The sequence below is a fragment of the Sitophilus oryzae genome, unplaced genomic scaffold (genome assembly GCF_002938485.1).
Source record: "Sitophilus oryzae breed Bouriz unplaced genomic scaffold, Soryzae_2.0 scaffold_1500_pilon_pilon, whole genome shotgun sequence".
NCBI lineage: Eukaryota > Metazoa > Arthropoda > Insecta > Coleoptera > Curculionidae > Sitophilus > Sitophilus oryzae.
This window is the reverse complement of record NW_022146171.1, coordinates 1,116,473-1,125,556: the sequence shown is the minus strand read 5'-3', so window position 1 is coordinate 1,125,556 and position 9,084 is coordinate 1,116,473. Positions and strand designations below refer to the sequence as shown.

The following is a 9,084-nucleotide window of genomic DNA, read 5'->3' as shown; positions in this document are numbered from 1 at the left end:
TATAGCCGGCCAACCGGTACGACAAAAAATTGTTTATTTTGGACACAGTAGGTATGTGATACATTTGATTATGTAACCTACCATATCTATCGAAAAACGGGGATTCAAAGAATAATTGATATTTTACATATTTCGAGACAACATGTCTTGGTCGAACGAGACTATATCTGAGTTTTTACCCCTATATGAAAAAGAACAAATAACTTGGAACCCCAGAAATAATAATGCACATAAAAATAGAAATGAAATACACGATGGCTGCCTGAGAATACATCAAAACTTGAGTATCAATTGCACCATGAACGAATTAAAAAATTAATTAATCAAAGAATTAAAAAAGAAGAAGAGTTCTGTGTTGTCTTTTTAGTTCCTAAAATACAGGAATTTTAAAATGTTGCATTTTTCGATTCCATCGTATATCGGTTATCTTATAACTTATCGAAAAGGTGAAAACTCAGTCTCGTTTAGTTTTTTACTAGAATCCAGTGATGTTAACTAGTTTCGCTGATGGTTCTCATTTTCGAAATCTGACTTCTATTTTTTAAATGAGACACCCAGTATATTATTTTTTTATATTATTTGCCTTGTTATGGGATTTCTGAAAATATGATATACTCTAAAATAATATTTTCATAAATAAGGCAAAAAAATATTATTTAACTTTTGAACATAAATAGCCCTAGTTAAAAAAAGTATTATTATCTTATTTAATTTAATTTAACCAGATGATTTTGCTTTCCATCTTGTTATCTTAATAAGTGGCCGGCCGTAGCTCCAGCATTAGTGTGTCGATCTGCGGAGCGGAAGGTACTGGGTTCGATCCCCAGCCAGTACGGTCGCTTTATTTATTTAAATAAAAATATTTATTTATCTAAATAGAGCGACCAACAAGCCGCCACCTCAAGGAAGGCAATGGCAAACCACCTTGAGTATATTTGCCACCTTGAGTAAATACAGCCTTTCAAATAGTGCCTTTCGGATTTGGCGATAAACTGTCTCGTCCCGTGTACTTGTGAAACACTGATGACACACATCACAAGTACATGCGAGAGGTAGCCGACGATCTATATAGAGTATAGCACTGTAAGAAGATCTTAATAAACTGCACTGAAAATAAAGTTGCGGAACAAATTATTTGATTGTATGAATTTAAACCCAATTTAAACCGATAGTCTATGTTAAAAAGTTATATAATGTATTTTTTGTCTCTGTCTCTCGGTCGGGCGTGAGATCGCAAGTGCGAAAATACGCATTGGCGCGTCCTGGCTCGACGATTCGCGCGCCAGGCGCGTGGACGGCAAGGTCGGCAAGCCACACGCCGTGTAATGGCACCTTTAAACTTAGGCGCAGGAAAGAAATTTTTGCCTGAATCGCTTTTTTTGTAATATAACATTTTTTGCATAACGAACGGAAATCAAGCTAATACCAGCTTTATTCGGGTTCTTGTTATTACCGATTCTGAACCGTCCTAGAACTGTGATGCGTATGCGCAGAAGGAAATATGAAGACATTGTTTCATTTGCGCATGCGCTGCAGAGTTCTAGGACGGTTCAGAATCGGTAATAATAAGAACCCGAAAAAAGCTACCGTATGGTCGAAAAAAAGAATGAAATGAAGATCGTTGTCATTTTATGTAAAGTTATCATGGTAAAATCGCTGTCATCATATATGTAAAGTCATATGTAAAGTTATATGGGCAATTGATCGTCATTTCTAAGCCAACTGGACGCCGGGTTTTTTCGATCATACGGTATTTACTATGGTATTTACTAGTTGCCTATCCTACATCTTGTTTTAATTTTAATTGTTGTTAACCTCAACAATTCAATTTTGTTTTTTATTTTTTATTCTCATTTTAAATATTAAAGGATATTAGCTATACAAAAATTAAAATCTACAAATATAAAGAGATAAAAAGGTACGGAGATATATTTAGAGAATGATATGCAGAAAATTTCCTTTATTATTTCAAATTGAAGGTTTTTTGGTGTTAAACATTGGCTTTATATAGTTAAATATTTGAACAAAAATAAAGATAAGTAAAATTATTTTGTATTCATATTTTATTTATTGTAGGAGTATACACGGTCTTTCTTTTTTCTTTTACTGCAACTATAACTAATACATCATCAAATTTATAATGGCTTCCAAGGTAAGATTTACTTTATTTTGTAATGAAAATAATATTTTATGTTGTTACATGTTACTACTTTTTAGATTGATAAATTAGTAAAAACATACAAGTCTTTATCTAGCGTATCTGCTTTAAGTGCTGGACAAATTCAATCTCCAAATATAATTAGCACGACTTGGTCCCAAAGGAACATTGAAAAAGGAAAATCGGCTAAATTTAGCTCTACAATTCTGCTAAACAATTTTGAAAAAGTGGGAGAAATTTTACCAATTGATATATCTACAGAGTAGGTATTTTGTTAAATCTATTAATTTGGGAATAAAAAATTATGGTAAAATAATTACAAGTGGAGTAGTGAGTAGGTATATTATGAACACCCCATGGATAAAGAAAGAACAGTCTGTACAGAGTGTTCCTTAATGACATGCTAATATTTAAGGAAGAGATTTTTGGACCTATTTTAAGAAAAAAAATCTTCACATGAATGTATGTCTTAATATATCTTAACTTTTGAGATACAGGGCGGTAAAATTTTCTGAAAAGAAACCTTTTAATAAACTCTTTTAGGTTAGAGGTTATTATAATTATCTTTATGATATTTCATACACGTCTTCTATGCATAAAACTATATTTTTTTTGGTGTACAAAATTTTTTTGTTGTATTTCTTAATTTTCATCCAATGCTCATAGACACAAAAACAATTTCCACAAAACGGTCACCAACGGTTTCCACAAACGGTCAAAAACTATGCGTCCGACGAAAAAATTCAGCAGATGTAAGTTGTTTAGAAACGAATGAAGATTTTCAAAATATTTTTTATTTGAAGTCAATGGCGTACCATTTTTTCTTTCAGAAATATTCAATGCAAAACCGGTATGGACGCCTCTGGTTGATATAAATAAAATTGTTAGTAAATTAAAACATGCGATTTGATGAATAGAAAACGTGTACCAAGTTTCACGAAGATATCTGTAAAGGAGGGTCCACATTTAGTAACATATTATATAACATTGCTATTTAACAAGCTACATGTAACATGTTAAAAAACCGGGAGCCGTCCGCATTATAGTTTTCGTAATCATGAATCGTTTTGACGAGAAAGAGGTTCTGCTCGCAGCAACGGCGTGCGTAATTACTTTTGAAGAAAGAGAAAGAAAGTCGAGAAAAAAGCGGTTTTGAGTCCGCAAAATCTAGATATAGTTGAACTCAATTAGCTTACCTTTTCAATACCTGCCTCGGCTGTTCTCGTGGTGTGTTTCTGTCATTTAAAACATTTATTAATAACATAAAGCAAACCATTTTTAATTATCCACTTCATCTAAACCAGTACCTGATTTGCATTTCTTTTGTTCCCTCTGGAACTGACCTATTAGATAACGCCTCGGATAACATTTTTTTCTAAACTTTTTCTTTTCCAAATACATACTTCTTGCACTTTTTAACCGTGCATGATGCTTTTTTCTATTTCACTTTAAATGAGGGACTACGGATATCCCATTACACTGTATGATCTCTATACAACTTAATTAGTTGACAAGTCTGCTCTTGGCTCTACCTCCATTAATATAAGAACAATGATCGAAAAAATGGCGTCAGCGATGGCTATGAAAATGAAGATCGCTGTCATTCTATATGGAAAATTATATGGGGAATGTCATCGATCGTCATGTCCAAGCCAACTGGGCGCAGTTTTTTCGATCTTACGATATTATTGACCAGTAAATAAACAAACCAATACCAGTTCACCACACTAAAATTCTGTCGCGTGCGTCCATAAAATATAAGCGGCTAAACTAGAAATTTAGCAAGTCTGGACGCATTGTTTCATGTTACAATAGCAGTGTAAACAACATCTTTTGATCTTTACCGACTACAAATGAATAACATCTAGCAAGTTATATAGCAGCGAAATTAGCTAAATATGACTAAAAACATGTAACATGTTATATAACTTTGCTATATGTATAGCAGTGTTATATAGCAAGTGTGGACCGTCCTTAATAACATCTCAGTTGTTATGAAAAAAAGTATTTTTTTTTTAAATTTACCACCCTGTATCTCAAAAGTTAAGACGTTTAGGACACACATTTATATGAAGTTTTTTTCTTAGAATATGTCCAGGAAACACCCTCTTAAATATTAGCATGTCATAAAGGAACACCCTGTATATGGCATATGAAAAATTATTATACCTACAAACGCTAGGTACTTGATTTTTGGCATCCAGATACCAAATGGCATTACTTTTGTGTGAATGGTTTTTGATAAAAGTCAATAATATAGATTTTCGTCCACCCTGTATAAGAAAATTACTTGCAGGAAAAGCCAAAAAAATCTTATTTAATAATATTATTTATTTAAAATTTGCAATTTTTAATTAAATTTTGAGGTAAGAGAATGAATATTTAGGAACATACTTTTATTTAGATTATATTAGACTGCATCAAGGTAAAGTCTGTTAAAGAAGAGAATACATGACAGTGACGAGTAACAAGTAACAGGTAACATATCATTTTTTGGATGTCATCTGTCTAATTCTTCTCTGGCCTGTTGACTCTAAAAATTAGTATTTTGTGCGACAACTGGGCATAATGGCGATTTTTATGGTTCTTTATTAAAATAGACCCAACTGTTACATTTTTCTGAGAAGCTTGTAAAGAAACAAATTCATTCCTGTAGAAATGGTAAAAATAAGAAAAAACATTCTAAACCCCTAGTCTACACTGTCTAAACCGCTTAATAGTGACAATTTTTTTAAAAATCTATATTCTTTGACAAGTTTTTTAGTTTTCAGTTTTTTATTACACTGCAAGACCAGGATTCCACTGGTCTTGGTCTTGCAGTGTAATAAGTAGTCTTGCTGCAAGACTCTTGCAAGTCTTATTTTTTAATAGATTTTTACTAGAGGCACTTTCTACATAGATAATCTTTAAATAAATAGTATTTTTAGTTATTTGATGCAAATAAAATTTTAAAGGAAGAATTATTAGAATATTTGTTTGATGAAAATTTTTATTTTTCAATACCGGGTGCGTCTCGAAAGTGGCTCACCCCAATGACTTTTTATTTTTTCAGATAGAAAACGAGATTTGGTATGTTAGTATGTGACATAAATTAGGATTGACTGAGTATTCAATTGTTTTTGTTGATTTCCTGTTTCATCGGAAATGACTAAAACTAAAACTTTTGATTTTTAAATTGCACCCTCGGTATATTTCTACTTTATTTGATAGAAAATGACACAATGAAATGAACAGAATAACATACCGTATGTCAACTTTTAACATTTTTGTTTAAAAAATCGTATTTTAAATTTCAATCTAGAGTGCCATCGCTGTTTTTAATTAAAACACTAATTTTTAATCAAGGAGCCTTGGAAAAAAAAAAAAATATATATATATATATATATATATATATATATATATATATATATATATATATATATATATATATATATATATATATATATATATATATATATATATATATATATATATATATATATATATATATATATATATATATATATATACCGGGTGCGTCTTGAAAGTGGCTCACCCCTATAACTTTTTATTTTTTCAGATAAAAAACGAGATTTGGTATGTTAGTATATGACATAAATTAGGATTGATTGACATATTTGTTTTCGGTCACTTCCGGTTTCACCGGAAATGACTACAACTTTTGATTTTAAATGGCACCATCGACATTTTTTACTTTATTTGATAGAAAATGACACTCTGAATAGAATGACATATCATATATCAACTTTTGACATTTTCGCATATGGTTTATTTGAAGTTATAACATGCGGTTCATAACGACAATTTTACTTGAAATACCAAGTGTGTGGTATCAAATTATTCGTAAAAAATGCTTTTTCCAAATATGATAACGAGCCACCCTCCTTCCATTTGAAAAATTGAGATATGATTAAAAATACATATATGGGCATCTTTAACCGGCCAGGACAAGACTTTCGAGCCGTCTGCAAAAGATCTAGCTCCCGGTTAAAATCCCTCGGTTTCAGAAATATCGACTCAGGACTCTATCTATTGGTGCAGCTCCATTTCAAAAGCAGCAGAATTTTTTTCTAAACCATTTATGTTCAGATCTTCGGGTATCCTAGAGATAGCTTACTATTGGTCATAGTTTATAGATATATTTTGCAATTTTTAATTTTATTAATTTGATTTCTTATTTTAGATCGCTTTCTCAGATATCTAAATCAAGTAAATTAAAACAATTCATCTTTAGACGAATTTTTCTCGGAAGTAATAAAAAGTAAGTTAGTGACTTTTGGTAGCAATTGGACGATATGATATATCATTCGATTCAGAAAGTAATTTTCTATCGAATAAAGTAAAAAAATACGGGGGGTGCCATTTAAAAATCAAAAGTTGTAGTCATTTCTGGTAAAACAGGAAGTAACCGAAAACAATTGAAAACGTCAATCAATCCTAATTTATGTCATATACTAACATACCAAATCTCGTTTTTTTATCTGAAAAAATTAAAAAGTTATAGGGGTGAACCACTTTTGAGACGCACCCGGTATATATAATCCCCATTGAATCGGTATTTCTTTCTTTAAAATTTTATGCCATTATAGTCACAAGTAAAGATAGTATCTCATCCATATGTCGTTGGAGGAGTGGAATTTTCTTTTTGAAGGTGTTCAAGCCTCTGAGCTGACTAGCAGTGTTATCTTCTAATAAATATTTTGTTGTATAGGTTTCTAATAAGAAGTTCATGCCCACCTCTTATCCCGACATGTTTCACGATTTTCTTTCTGTCTGCAAAAGATCTAGCTCCCGGTTAAAATCCCTCGGTTTCAGAAATATCGACTCAGGACTCTATCTATTGGTGCAGCTCCACTCAAAAGCAGATAATTTTTTCTAAACCATTTATGTTCAGTTCATAGTTTTATAGATATAGCTGCAATTTTTTAATTTTTATTAATTTTGATTTCTTATATTTTAGATCGCTTTCTCAGATATCTAAATCAAGTAAATTAAAAGCGGTTATTCGAGAAAATGATACTAAACAATATTTAGAGGTTTGGCAAAGCAATACTTTAATACGAGTAGTAGATTTGACGTCGTTGGATATACACGGATCTGTTTATACCGACAGTACCTATTTAAAGAAACAAATATTTCAAATCATATTGATTATTTGTTTTTAGTCGAATTTGGAACATTTGAGTTTTCTCCTGATGAAACAAAGTTGATATATATTGCTGAAAAGAAAAATCCAAAAAGCGAACCTTTTTACAAGAGAAAGAAACCTGAGGATCAAAAGGAGAATAATGGTGGAGATGCACCAAAGCCGGCACCAAAGGTAATATCTATGGGTAATATTTTATAATGTATATTATACGTATGTATAGGCTTGGTGCATTTCAGGTGATTTCAAAAAATTTCGACCACAACACTTTTAGGATAATTATATAATAAATTTTTCGTATACTGGCTATTTAAATCCGTGTATAGTTGTTTACGATATTCTCCTATGGTGGTAGCACCGGCGGAGAATTTTTTTTTTGTTATTGTATCCCACAACCACGCTATTGTTGAGTACAATAACACTATACAACAATACAACTCTCCCGGAATAACGCCTCCTTTGCGTGTTGACATTTGTTCGGCAATTTTATTATCATTTGAAATTGTCACAGCACAACGTGTTGCTCAGTTCGGGTTCTTTTTCGCTTAATTTTTACTGCCCGAAACAGCGTTACATCACACAAATTTCGTACCAGAAATAGTTTCAATAACTGCACTAGCAACAACCAAAATACTTAAATATTATGTCAAAATAAACTTTTATATAGTCACGTGATTGACTAAAAGCAGCTTTTGAAGCTTGACCAGCACAGCGTTGCCCACTTAATCAAAATATTGTAGGAAACAAAGATGAACTAATTTTAAATATATAAATAGTTATTATTTACATCAACTAAACTCACTTTCTTAAGAGCACTTAAGGGGCATAAAAGGCCATTACTACCGGTTTCCCATTCAAAATATTCTAATAAAGTTGCGATAAGTTTTTTACGGCTATTAAGCGATCTTGTACACTTCGCACTAAAAGGGGTTCTAAAAAGAACAATGTTCGACTGCAAGGTCTGCTAATAAACATTTTTAAGTTTAAAGTATCACAACACTATTTATTTACACTAAAAACTCGTAATATAAAACTAAAGTGTCAAAACGAATGACAATGTTAGGAAATAAATAAATAAATGTGGCAACAATAAATGTGTTGACATTTTTTAACAGCAGAGCTACCACCTGAATCCCCAGTGCGAAATTTAAATTCCAGTTTTCAGCCCGACGTCGAATATGTTGGCACCAATGAATTTAAAAATCGCGCCCTCGATTACGTGGCTAAAAGTTTAATTGATATCAAATATAACTAAGATTTCAGTATTATTTTAATGCGATGAACATGAACGATAACCGGGACGGAGTGAAATACAGAGTCGAGAAGTTCTGATTTCGGCCGTAACGAGCGCTGCTCGGTATTTTGAATTTTCGGCGTAATTTTAAAAATCGGTTGAAATGCGTTATATATAAATATAAACGTTATTTGCACAGTGGTATACAAGGTGACCAAACAATCGCTTTACTTATATGAAATAAGTTTTTTTCCGAAGTTTAGAATAGGAAACGTTTCTACAAATCGATTTGGTGTTTTCCATGAGTTCCATCCTCTGCATATATGATCTCTCCATAATCCTTGTATAGTTTAGGAATTTCTTTATTTTTAATTTTGGGCGGTCTTTACTATCAATGGATGCTTATTAAATTTTAACGGAACTGTTGTCTTAAGTAGATTAAAAATTGTTTTAGTTTCTAGGGATAAACTCATCAAGATTCAGTATCAATTATTATTCCGTAGGCGACTTTGACGCTGTTTTTTTTTTTTTCGATAATACATTTTT

At 31.6% G+C, this 9,084-nt stretch overlaps 1 pseudogene; it reads left to right on the top strand.

Moving 5' to 3' along the window:
• Positions 1-1,823: 1,823 nt before the first annotated feature.
• LOC115878098 overlaps positions 1,824-9,084 on the top strand; it is a 29,644-nt pseudogene continuing 22,383 nt past the window's right edge.